The sequence below is a fragment of the Hyaena hyaena genome, unplaced genomic scaffold (assembly GCF_003009895.1).
Source record: "Hyaena hyaena isolate Hyena2069 unplaced genomic scaffold, ASM300989v1 scaffold_855, whole genome shotgun sequence".
In the NCBI taxonomy this organism is placed as follows: Eukaryota; Metazoa; Chordata; class Mammalia; order Carnivora; family Hyaenidae; genus Hyaena; species Hyaena hyaena.
The window spans coordinates 746,903-761,132 of NW_024081489.1; the positions used below are offsets into that span (position 1 = coordinate 746,903).

The 14,230-nt window shown below is 37.8% G+C and overlaps 1 protein-coding gene across 1 annotated transcript in view; it reads left to right on the forward strand.

The window, feature by feature from the left end:
• LOC120222260 (contactin-associated protein-like 2) overlaps nt 1–14,230 on the forward strand; it is a 778,685-nt gene that overhangs the window by 692,403 nt on the left and 72,052 nt on the right. The gene's annotated exons all lie outside the window — the stretch shown is intronic.

Below are 14,230 nucleotides of genomic sequence, written 5' to 3' on the forward strand. Positions count from 1 at the left end.
AATAATAAGTGTCATTTTAAAAAGAACCAAATAAAAGTTAAGACATCTAAATGTAATTGGAATTAAAAGTAAAAGCTTAACAGTAGAGTTAAGTAGCAGTTTCTAGACATCTGAAGTGTGAATAGTGAAATGAAACACAGATTCTGAAGGAACTTCTCAAAAAATCTACCCAGGGAGACAAAAGAATTATTAAATGAAGAAGACATAAAAAGCAAGGAAATTAGATCATTAGCATCTAATGCATATCCATTGGAGTTCTGTAAGGATAGAAAAGTAAAAGGAACCACAAGCTCTATTTTAGGGTATATTAATGCTCACTAAGAATTAACACGATCAGGGCGCCTGGGTGGCTCAGTCGGTTAAGCATCCGACTTTGGCTCAAGTCATGATCTCACGGTTCGTGGGTTCAAGTCCTGCATCAGGCTCTGTGCTGACAGCCAGCTCAGGGCCTGGAGCCTGCTTCTGATTCTGTGTCTCCCCCTCTCTCTGACCCTCCCCTTCTCTCTCTCTCAGAAATAAATAAAACATTAAAAAAAAAGAATTAACGCAATCAGACAAAATATGCAGATTCAGATTCAGATTAAGGAGTCACAGTGGATCCACTGTGAGGAGAGAGGAAACTGCCCAGCTGTACAGAAAGAAAATACAGATCAACAAGAGAAAGAATGGATATGAAACTGACAGGTGACTTCTTGACAATGGAAACCTACAGACCGTGGAATAATATGTCCAAACTGTGGTGAGAAATTAACAATCAACCTAGAATATACCTGCCAGAAAAACTGTCTATCATGAATCGAGTCTAATTAAGACATTTTTAGACAAACAGCAGTAATTGTAGATCAGGAAAAATTTTTTAATTATTAAGTTTATAGAGCATCACTATTCAAGAACTTTCTGAGATGATGGAAATGTTTGCTGTCCAGTATGGTAGCCACAAGTACATGGTGGTTAGGTGACTAAGGAACTAGATTTTGATTTTATATAATTGTAATGAATTTTAATTTTAATAACTGCATGCAGCTATTGTCTACCAATTGGCAACACAGATAGGATAAATTAGCATAATCAATAAGTGTGAGCTCATGAACACTTAAAGAACAATTAGAGAATAAAGATTTTTTTTTAAGTACATAAAAAGGATTTTTTAATATTGACGACAAACTGGACTCTTTAAAACAAGTCTCAGCAAATTTTACACTTGATATTAGCCAAAAGGCCAAGAAGCGATTAGCAAATTTTTTTTTAATGTTGTATTTATTTCTGAGAGAGAGAGAGAGAGAGAGAGAGACACAACATGAGCAGGGGAGGGTCAGAGAGAGAGGGAGACACAGAATCTGAAACCGGCTCCAGGCTCCAAACTGTCAGCACAGAGCCTGACACGGGGCTCAAACCCATTAACTGTGAGGTCATGACCTGAGCCGAAGTCAGATGCTCAACCAACTGAGCCACCTCTAGGTGCCCTGTGATTAGCAAAATTTTGATTATTGGCTCCCTGTAGCTTCTGTTGCCTGATAGTGATCATATACATTTTTTTTTAAATAACAACTTAAAGCAAAACCTACAGTTAGAAATTTTAAAAGACACTTGTAAATAATCTCTGGGTCATAGAAAAATTAATCAAAATTAGATTAGAGAAAGTTACTAAATGAAAGTGAGTGACAATACCATTCAAAACATAAAAAGTATTCCTAGAGTGGTATTTTGATAGAACTTATACCCCTAAATGCATTTATTAAAATGTTAGAAAGGCTAAAAACTATTGAGCTAAACATCTACCTTGAAAATTAGACAAATGACTGTAAAATATATCTAAAGAAAGTAGAACAGATAAAATAAATGTAAAAGTAGGGATTAATGAACTGTGAGTCAAACATACGAAAAAGATCAACAAATTTGTTTCTTTGAAAAGACTAGTAAAATCAATAAACATGTAAGTAGACTGTTTAGAAGATAGGATACTAACAAAAATGATACAGAGACTAGAAATACAGTATTTTACCAATATATTCAAATCTTTAGATGTAATGAACAAATTAATAGAAATAAAACCGAAATAAGTACAACAGTTATGCAAGAACAGAAACATAAATGGATGTGATCTTATAACAAAGACATTGAATTATTATTAGCCTCAGATAGTTTAGGAATGATTCCAGTGTTATACAGTGCTCAAATCATTCTTTGAAGCCAGTATTAACTTGATACTAAAATATAATGATAGTACAACATAGAGAAATGTCAGGCCAATGTCATTTATGAACATAGTAGCAAAAAATCCAAAATGAATTACTAATTAGCCAACAAATTGCTAACATATATAGTTATTTATCACAGCTAAGTTGATTATTTTACAAGTACTATCATTTTTAAACCCTTGTAAATGCAGTTTATTGCATTGAACAGCTAATTTCATTAAATGCAGACAAAACATTGCATAGAATTAAATATGATAAAAAATATTAGCAGATGGTAAATGGAAAGAAAACTCCTTTAAACAAAAAGATGAATTTTTTAAAAGTGACGGTACATCTCACTTAATGGTTAAACACTAAAAGCATTTTCCATAAAATCAGAAGACAAGGAGGACACCCTCATCACCAATTCAGTTTAACATTGACAGTAGGTCAGAACAACTGCATTAATTGGTATAAAGAGATACAGACTAGAAAGGAAGAAGCAAACTAACATTATTCATAAATAAAAATGTAGACTTGGGAAAACTAAAAATATCAGTGGATTAATTTGTTACCAATAAAAGAGCTTAACAAGTTTCTGGATATAATATCAGCATAAAAAAATTCACTTGTATCTCTGTACAAAACGGTACAGAGTGTTAGGATGTGTTAAAAGCATGACGTTATGAATAACTAACAAATATGTGAAAAACCTTCACCAAGAAAATTATAAAGTTTTTTGCAAAATATTTTAAAACATCTAAATGGACAGATTTACAATGACAATAAATAGGATAAGTGCATATTATAAGTCTGTGAATTTTCCACCAATTTATCTCTTGATTCAAAGTAATTCAGTTTCAAGTCCCAGCTGGGTTTTCTTTTTCTTTCTTTTTAGCTGAGGTGAAACCCACTAATGTCACATGAAGGGAAAGTGTCTATGGTGCATTCAGGGCTATACGATCACTCCATCTGTCTGGTGGTAGAGCATGGCCACCATCCCCAAAGAAAGTTCCAGTGAGCAGTCACCGCCCTGTCCTGTCTCCCACGACCGCTGGGTTCTGTGGGAACCACCAGCTTGTATTCTGTCCCTGTGGTCTTGCCTCTTCTGAATACAAAGTTAAGAGGCAAAAAAAAAAAAAAAAAATTGGATTCCTACATTATATCATTAACAAAAATTAATTCCAGGTAATTTAAAGAACTAAATGGAATGGTTCTTTGAACCACTCCTTAAACCATATTGACTGGCTGGCTCAGTCGGTACAGTGTGGGACTCTAGATCTCAGGGTTATAAGTTCAAGCCCCACATTGGGTGTGGAGCTTACTTAAAAAACAAAAATTTTTTAAAAAGTCAATAAATAGAAATAGTAAAGATTTAAAGTCTTTTATTAGAAAGTAGAAGAAAATATTTTTATCATTTCAGACTGATAAACCCTGAAGGAAATGTTAAATTCATCTAAAAAAAAAAAAATTAAGAATGCTTCTCTATTAAAACTGCCATAAAAAGTGGAATTTATATTATTACAATTATTAAAAGATCATTTTCCTAAGCATTTTCTACCAGTCAATAAAACACAAAAAAAATCCAATAAGAAAATGGGCAAAGAATATAAACATATTTTTTTAAGAGGGAGAGAGTGCATGAGCAGAGGAGTGGGGAGAAAGAGAGAGAGATGGAGGGAGAGAGAGAGAGAGAGAGAGAGAGAGAATCTTAAGCAGACTCCATGCTCATTGCAGAGCCCAACACAGGGCTCAGTCCCACAACCCTGGGGTCATGACTTGAGCCAAAATCAAGAGTCGTACACTCAACCAACTGAGCCACCTAGGCGCTCCCTGAACAGATTTTTTTTTTTAAATAAAGAAAGATAAATGAAGAAACATGGAACAGAAAGCAATCTTGTAAGTCATCCATGAAGTATAACTAAAACCACAAAGAGACGTGTGTCACTCACCAGTGGGCACAAAGTAACACATAATATCAAAGGCTGTCAAGGATTTTGAAGTTTTTTATCCTGCTGGTAGGATTCTGCATTCCTACAAGCACTTGGGAATAAAAAACAATTGTGAAATGCACAAACCAGATGACCCAACAACTTCTCTATAGGAACATGCTCAAATCCCTTAGGCATTTTCACAGAGCATGTGAAAATAGCAAAACACTAGACACAGCCCAATGTCCTTTAATATTAGAACTATTAAAGTGTGATATACTCAAAGGGCAATGTACCACACTAACAACGATAATAGATAAACTAGACCCGAATCTACTTACTTTATTATTATTCCTTATACTTCTGTAAATTTGTATTTGTGTAAAATATTTCAATGTTTAAAAATTTTTAAATTGGACCCTCCCCCTATTACTTAAAAATGAAAGTACAAACACCATGAAAGCACCCAAAACCATTTCTCCAACCATACATTCTGCTTCTCTCTGCTCCCCCCTCCAGCCTACCCAATTACCCCATAGTTGCAGAAAGAAGTCAGATGTTTTCTGGCCTTGTGTCTTGGCCCAGCCATTCAGGAGATGCTGAAATGCTCCTCTCCTCATCCTGGTTTTCTAGATCCTTCCCTCAAAGCTGCAGTCACACCTCCTCATGGACACCCTCCAGTCTCCCTTGATCCTTGGGAATTGTTTCCTGCTCCAGAATCCTAAGGGCCCATTGCCTGAACCACTCCTATGAAGTCCAGTGTGTATTTTTTCCATTTTATTATGTGTACACCCTATTAGATATCGGGGCATAAAGCTTTTATAATTGTAAATTATGGAACATAAAGGTCTTTCTGCTAACTCAGAAGCTTAGATCGAGAATGCGTTTTAATTCCTATTCCCTAAATTGTCTCTCCAATACTATAAAGGTGCTTATTCAATATGTAGCATGCCATTTCAGTTGCAAAACAATATTTTGCTACTAATTTAAAAAGTTACCTTCCTCTTTTAAATATAAAACAAGCCGAGGTGCATCCATTATCTATTTGTCAATAAAAGTCAAGGCACAAGATATCAACTACTTCCGTATAAATGATGGGCTGGGGTAAGACATATTTTAACAAATAAATACGGTTTTAAATGGAAAATAAAAATAAAAGTGCAGCCAGGACTCAAATCATTATCCTTGACATCCAATTTTATTCCTTTTTCATTTGTTCTATAAAGAGTGAAGGAAATATTTAAAATAATTGGTCAGGGCTTTTCTAGTGAAAAGATTAGAAAAATGTATTATTAAATCGTACAAATAGCGTGTGGTTGCATCTGATCACTTGGTGTTATTAAATGCATTAGTTTCTGGGGTCATGGTACAAAGGAATTAGCCAGTGATTGCGGGGGCCACAAACGCCATGACCTTTCTGGAAACTGAGGCCAAGTTAACACAGAAGAGTTGGCCCATTCTGTTCTCTTTAATATTGCTCAGAATAATGAACTCTCGTCTGATCTGTCACTTCGCTTCCATTCAAATTAATAAAATCTAATTCATTTGAATGGGATTAAAAGTGATTTGATTCAATTCAATCAAATTCTGCTCAGTGGAATCAGTCCTTGATTGAAATCTATTAAGTTCAGTTCAATAAAATAAATTTAAATATTATGCAGTGAAATTAATTTTTAATTAACTAACATTTCAGTTCAGGTCCATTTTGATCTGAACTTCAATTCTCCATTTCTATATTTGGTCCCTATTTGAATTAATAAAATATAGAAGAATCCAACATAATCCTGAAAGATGCACCATGAGGCTAATCAACTACATTCATTTCTATTCATCCCTAATCAAATGAGTTTAGTGACATTCAATCACAGAGAGATAAACGCTCACCTTTTACTACTGTATTGAATGTTTTTATTAAAACTTCAAAATTATGAGTTTTCCCACCTTCACAACACTGTCTTGCAGTGTGAACTCCATGGGACTTTTTGGATTCGTTCTTTGTGTGAGTTTTATATTAACATGGAATAACATGGAATCAAAGGGCCGGGAAACGAAAGGGAATATTGTTATCCAAGTTAATAAGCTGATTTTTACAAAATCTATAGGCACCTTGAGATGATAGGCCTTTCTGTCTATGAGAATGCCAAGATGTCTGATGCTCAACTTCATTTTTAAGGTTCTTACACCGAATAGTAAAATATAGTCCTTCGGACTCAGGATCGCAGCTATGAAACTGAAAAAGCTCTGGACTGGGGTGAAACAAGTTTACATCCAGAATCAGCTTGAGAAGGTGGTAGCCAATGTGAAAGGTAGAGTTCTTCCTCTCAAATAATATTATGTCTACCAAATGTTAGAGAGGTGACCAATAGCTAGTAAGAATAGAGCGAAAAGAAAAGCTTGCAATGACTACATTATTCTGGAAAAAATATTACTGGGAATTTTGAGTGGAGTTATCACTGTAGTAAACACTTTTCATATCTTCCCTGGAAAATAAAGTTCTATATTGGAATTCCAATGACAGCTGGGCATTAAGCTTCTCAGTATTCTTTTAACTAAGGCACACGGCCATTGTGTCAGGTCAGTATATGGGAGACCTATGTGATGATAAGGATCATCAGGACACTAGTGACCAAGTCCTGAGATCTTCCTCTGGGATTCTTATTCTATAGATCTTATATTTGTAGGCCGGGGACTCTAGAGCCTGAGATCAATCTTCTCTTGGGTAAATTGGAAACCCTTCTCTGTACAAATGTCCTGCCAGAGGCAAAAAACACAGAAGCAGTCACTCCATGACTTGGCCTCTCAAGCCTCCCAACCTCCCAGCCCTCATCTTTCCATGAGGATGCTGAGACCTGGGCGCTAGCTCTTAGAAGCCGTTGCATGGGGACAGACTCTTCATGTTGAAGAAGAGAGGCCGGCTCTGTTTAGGTCAGAGAACTCTAGGACAGGTGGCCTGTGCCCTCTTCCAGCTCCCGGGGTCAAGGGCAGTCAGCACTAGCTTTGGGGCTTTGCAACCCCTGAATTGTGCACATCTCATATTGAAGGAGAAGGGGCATCTGGCCTGCTCGATCTTCCAAATTATCACCGTCAAATTATCTAGAGAGTTCTGTAGTGGCGACAGCACCTCCACATTTTCTCTTTGCTCCAGCCCAGCCCACAGCTCACTGTAAAGTTTTACCTTCCTTCTTCTCCAGGTCATTTGCATTGCAGGGAAGATTCTCACAGGCACCAACCGCTTACAGATATCTTTAGTACACATATTCTCACTCTTTGTACCATCGTGTGGAGAGCTGTGCACAGATGATCAGAGTGGTCAGCTGAAACTGACCAGTGAAGTGGAGGGAAAAAGAATCCGGGTGGTTTGGTAAAGACCAAAGGGAGGGGAAAATGAGGGACTTTTCAGAGCGAGAGTCACTTCTTTAGAAATCAGATCCTGCACTGTAGGGGACTTCAAACGGCCAGGATGTTGCCAGACAGAGGAAGGAGGGAGCTGCCAGCAGGGGGCATCAAGCGGAGCTGGGAAGGCAGGTGTCTTCACAGTTGTCCCTGTTCTAGTTCCTTGCTAAAAAGCCCCCTGTGATTCTCTAGCAGAATTTGCAGATAAATAGATCGCAGTCGATAAAATAAAAACGATTTCGTCAGGCTAAAAATAGACTTTTTAAGTTTTCATTTTGGAGACAAGAAAGCCTCGCGGTATTGTTTTTAATCCTCTAGAAGTGGATGAAATGGAATTAATTAAATGTCCCAGTGACCCTACTGGGTCTTACCTTAAGAGTATGCCCAGAGAACATTTATTTAAGCAGACCATTAAGGTACTCTGTGCAGCCCAGAAGTTTCAAAGAACACATTTTCACCAAGAGGTCCCCATGCACTGGCCCTTGGGTTTCTGAAACAACTTGCCGGTAAGAAAATTAGAGCGATCTCTTGGTTTCTTCAAGTCTTCCTTCTCTTCTTCTTTCCCGTTAATCATCCAAACAATAATAAACCCTTCTACATAATGAAACATGATCTTGAGTACAAACAGTGTAGTGATTCTATGTAATTCAATCTGTATGTGGTTGTTTTAATACAACGTCTCTTTGGTCATTTAACTTCTTGTTAACTTTGAATATGGGTTCATCGTTACTAATCTTGTTCCAGTGGTTACACCTACTGAATACAGTTAACAAAAATCTTTTATATTTTGAGATTGGAGATGTTCTTGAACTCTTGGCACTGGATAATTAAATTATTTATCTTCTAGCCACTTCTTATTCTTGTCTTTTTAAAATTTTTTCATTTTTTTCATCTTTAACTGCTTTTCCCCCAGAGCCAATTAACAGGTAAATAATTACTTACAAAGCAAAAAGTAGCACCTTATTAACATAACACTAGAATAAGGCAATTCTTTGTTCAATGAAAATTGAACCATTTTCATGTTGAATCTTCAATAGATGCCAAATTAATAATTTATTTTAGTTACAGCAATTTGACTTAACCAAATGTGCCAGTTAATAACAAATGTGCCTTTGTTAATAACAAAGGGTACGATTTACCTTTTCCTTCGAATGTGTGTTTCTTACTGGCATTCTGCTGCCCAGGGCACATGTGGAAACAGCTAAGTTAAACATTTTGTACTCTGCTTAATTTATTTTCCTTGGAAGGACAACAAAATAACATCAGTTTTGCTCCATCTTAATTGGAAACAGTAGCCATCTAAGACCATCTGTAATTTAAGACAGAGGTGAGGTTTGGGGGAAGAGCTGGGAAATCGGACTACTCTTACCTGGTCACTAGTGTGTCACCTCCTTACAATGCAAGAGGAAATGTCAGTGCAGATCATCCCCATGGATCCCACGTTGGTATCTACTAAGAGTCCTCATACAGGAACGGAGGGTCGGCCCTGTGAGATTAGTTCAGAGCCTGGATTCCACACAGAGTGTAGGCCTTCTGCTGGAACACCCACTTCCCAAACAACTTGACAATGAAGCTTCTTCTCCCGGGGCTTCTCCACACTCCCTGCCTTCGGGAAGTCAGTAGGCTCTCTTTTCTATTTCCCCTACCACACATTTCTCAGAATCTCCTGCTAAATGAGAGGCTGATAATTATCTTGCTCCTTTTACTGACAGTGTTCTGATTTTTATAAAGAGTGCTGAGCCACATTCAACTTCTCTCGTTCATGCATTTTATCATCACTGTCTTTAATGAAATTATAACAGTGTTAGGTTGTTCTACTGGCTACTGGAAGAAATTTTTTGAAATTGAGCTGAGATTTTAGATATATACTCTTCTGGGGGCTATTTGAATGACAGGACGGCAAAGGAGTTTCCTGCCAGACAGTCCATTAACCCCGGTTCTATAGGTATTGAGTTTGTTTCCTCTTCTCAGTCAGGCATGTTGGCACCTCCTCGTTCCCAAAATAATTATAATAACCAAAATTCCTTTCAAGGAAAGAATTTAGCATTAGGTCACTTTGAAGAGCTGCAGTGTGATAAATAAGTGTGATAACCAGTCTACGTCATGCATCTACATTGTGGGGATCCGGTTGTGACCTGGAAGGCCCCAGGGGCATTTGCAAGGTCAGCATGGTACTATCCACCTTTGCCCTCTTCCTGTAACGTGGCCTAGAGATGGAATCAACAGAGCCTTTGTTCACCTTACTGGACAGATGGTCTGGCTCAGATTTTATAATTTCCATAAATGGAGTTTTTCAAGCCTTGGTTTTTGAAACTCTTGAGTGGATCACAATAAGAGTTTATTATTGGTCATGGTTCCAACATAGGGAAGCATCTGAATGTCGATGCTTTACTCTTTACTCTGATGGAAAGAGAAGGGAGAAGCAAAAACAAAAACAAACAAAGCCACTTGAAATGTAGAAAGAAAACACAGCTCCCTGTATGCTGGGATGTGGCTCAGATAGGCAAAGGATAGGGTTTCAGAGTAAACCCATATCTCAGAGAGCTGGACTCATTCTCCCTTTAGAACAGGATGCTGGAGGGGCACCTGGGTGGCTTAGTCAGTTAAGTGTCCGACTTTCGCTTAGGTCATGGTCTCGCGGTTCGTGGGTTCGAGCCCCGCGTCAGGCTCTGTGCTGACTGCCAGCTCAGAGCCTGGAGCCTGTTTCAATCTGTGACTCCCTCTCTCTCTGACCCTCCCCTGCTCATGCCGTCTCTCTCTCTCTCTCCTAGAAATAAATAAAACATTAAAAAAATAATAATAATAATCTAGAACAGGATACTGGAATCTCTCTCTCTACTATTTACCAAATGAAGTCAAATACATTTTTTTTTTAATCCAGGTGCCATAAATGACCTTGCAAGGGGAAAAATAATAACTTTTCCAAATTAAGTCAATACAACTGAAAAATTTAGAAATTTGTATGAATTAGAATATTTGTCTAACTCTTTTCCAAGTTCAGAGCATTTGCTCATTTATTACATGAAGCCTGAAGCTCCCAGGAGAGTTTCATTACATTAAATTGCCCACCTTACGAAATCCCATTTACAATTGCACCAAAAAGATCAATATACCTAGCAACAAATCTAACCAAGAAGTCGAAAGACTTATACTCTAAAACTATAAGACATTAATAAAAGAAATTGAAGATGACTCAAAGGGAAAGACATCCCATGCTCATGGATTAGAAGAACTAATGTTCATACTACTCAAAACTGTCTACAGATTCAGTGCAATCTCTTATCAAAAAACCAGTAGCATTTTTCTCAGAACTGGAACAAACAATGCTGGAGTTTGTATGGAACCACAAAAGACCCAGATAGCCAAAACAGTCTTGAGAAAGAAGAACAAAACTGAAGTTGTAAAATCCCAAATTTTAAGATACTTTATAAAGCTATAGTAAGACAGTATAGTACTGGCAAAAAAAAAAAAGGCACATAGATCAATTGAAAAGGATAGCCCAGAAATAAACCCAAGCTTATATGGTCAGTTAATTTACCACAAAGAAGGCAAGAATATACAATGGGGAAAAGACAGCCTCTTTAATAAAAGGTTTTGGGGAAATTGGACAGCTATATGCAAAAGAATGAAACTGGATGACTTTCTTACACCAGACACAAAAATAAACTCAAAATGAATTAAAGACCCAAACGTGAGACCTGAAACCATAAAACTAGTAAAAGAAGACATAGCCACTAATCTTTTAGACATCAGCTTTAGCAACATACTTATGGATACATGTCTTCAGGAAAGGGAAATAAAAGTAAAAATAAACTATTGTGACTACACCAAAACAAAAAGCTTTTGCAAAGCAGGGGAAACCATCAGCAAAATGAAAAGTCAACCTACTGACTGGGGGAAGATATTTACAGATGATCTATCCAATAAGGGGTTAATATCCAAAAAAGATAAAGAAATTATACAACTGAACACCAACCAGCCAAACAAACAAATAATCTGATAAAAAGTGGGCAGAGGATGTGAATGAGATATTTTTGGGCTAGGACATCCAGATGGCCAACAAACATGAAAAGAAGCTCAACATCATTCAGCACCAGGGAAATGCCAATCGAAACCACAAGGAGGGGCGCCTGAGGGGCTCAGTCGGTTAAGCATCCAACCTGAGCTCAGGTCATGATCTCATGCTCCTGAGTTAGAGCCCCATGTTGGGCTCTGTGCTGACAGCTCGGAGCCTGGAGCCTGCTTTGGATTCTGTGTCTCCCTCTCTTTCTGCCCCTCCCCCACTTGTGCTCTGGCTCTCAAAAATGAATAAACACTAAAAAAAATTTTTTTAAACACACAAGGAGATATCACCTCATGCCAGTCAAAGGGCTATTATTAAAATGACAAGGATGCGGAGAAAAGGAAACCCTCATAAGCTCTTGGTAGGAATATAAATTAGTGCGATCACTGTGGAAAACAGTATGGAAGTTCCTTAAAAAATCAAAAATAGAAATACCACATAATCCAGTAATTCTACTACTGGGTATTTATGCAAAGAATACAAAAACACTAACAAGATATATGCAGCCTTATGTTTATTGCTTTATTTACATAGCCAACATATGGAAGCAGCCCAAGTGTCCATCAGTAGATGAATGGATAAAGAAGTTGGTGTGTGTGCATGTGTATGTGTGTGTGATGGACTGTTACTCAGCCATAAAAAGAGTGAAATCTTGCCATTTATATCAACATGGATAGACCTATTATGCTAAATGAAATAAGTCAGAGAAAGACAAATATCATATGATTTCACTTACATGTGGATTCTAACAAAACAAAACAAAACAAATGAACAAACAAAAAGCCAGACTCATAAATACAAAGAACAAACTGGTTGTTGCCAGAAGAGAGGAGGGTGGAAAATGGGCAAAATGGGTGAAGGAGATTAAGAAGTACAAACTTCTAGTTATAAAACAAATAGGTCATGGGATGGAAAGTGCAGCATAGGGAATATAGTTGATATTCTCTGACTGTAATAGTGTGTATGGTGACAGATGGGGACTGCACTTACAATGATGAGCACTGAGTAATATATAGAATTATCAAATCACTAGGTTTTACACCTGAAACTAAAATAATGTTATATGTCAACTATACTTCAATAATAAAATAAAAATAAATAATCTACCTTAAAAAAAAAACCTAATTAGGGGCGCCTGGGTGGCTTAGTCGGTTAAGCGTCCGACTTTCGCTTAGGTCATGATCTCGCGGTTCGTGGGTTCGAGCCCCGTGTCGGGCTCTGTGCTGACTGCCAGCTCAGAGCCTGGAGCCTGTTTCAGATTCTGTGTCTCCCTCTCTCTCTGACCCTCCCCTGCTCAAGCTGTCTCTCTTTCTCTCCTAGAAATAAATAAAAATATTAAAAAAAAAAAAAAACCTAATTAGTGAAGCAGTTTTTATGCCATTCCAGTATGGCTCTTGCCTCATTTTTATTTCTGAGCACTGACACATGCACTGGGGCAAGTGCATACCCAACGTCCTGAGAGCATGGCTGAGTTATTATAATGGAATTCTAGCCATATGCCTGAAGACTTTAACTGACTGGCCTTCTTGGTCTCCTGGCTGGCACTGCCCCGTTAGATTCCACGCCCTCCCAGCCTCCTGCAGGAGAAGCTGTTCTTAGGACTTCTCTCCTTCTTCCCTTTCATCCCCTCCCCTGTCTGCTGCTGCTTGGCTTCTTGTAATCATTCACCTGACACTCCCTCAAAAATCTCCTGTGAGCATCTAGGTGTCAAATTAAAAGAAACAGTTAAGTTTCTCATCTTTATGGACATCACTCTGAAATCTGACAATGCAGATCACACTGTCTTTGGGAAGTTCTTTGGCTTTTTTCCCCCCCTCCATCCTCTCTGACTCCTCCCTTTCCTGACCTCTACCATGGCCATCTGCCTCTTTCTCTTCTCCAAATGCTCTTATAACCTAATAGATTCCAATGGCATCTCTCCTGCTTCCAGTATTTTCTCACTTACCCTGGTAGTTCCTAAAATGGGATTTGCAGCCCAAGAATGCTTCTGAGATCCTGACTTCTATTTTATGTATCAAGCCCATCACCCTTTCTTCAACATATTCCCTAAACTCATCTTCCTCCCCCACTATCATTAGCTTGGTGAAACACATCACCCAAGCCAGAAACCTGGCCTTATTGCACAACACCTTCCTATCTTCTCCACCACCGTAATCCCAACAACCCTACACCAGTTATATTTTGCTAATCTCTTTCCACTTCCTCTCCATTTCCACTACTATTTTGTCTTTTCTGCATTAACCTAGGAGCATCACATCTGGCCTCTGTGACTTCAGTCCCTGGAAATCTTTCATCTTACTGTAGATCTCTGAAATACAAATTTGATCATGATAATTCCCTGCTTAAAATCCTTTAATTGGTTCACATTACTTACAGGATGAAGTTCAACCTCTTTAAGTTGGGAGGAAATAAACATTGAAAAGCAAGAATAAGCCAGTGCAAAGTAACTTCTTATGTGGATGAAGATTTTTCTGTGAAATGCCTTCATCTGCTATTTATTAATACCTGCCCCTGCTACCCTTTCAAACATACATCTTCAGCCTTATTCTAACATATTCTACCTACATACTCCTCTATATTCTTTCCATATAGAACTTTACATCTCTGTCTTTTTACAATCTGCTCCTTCTTTGTACAAGTCTTTACCTCTGTTACATCCTTATGCA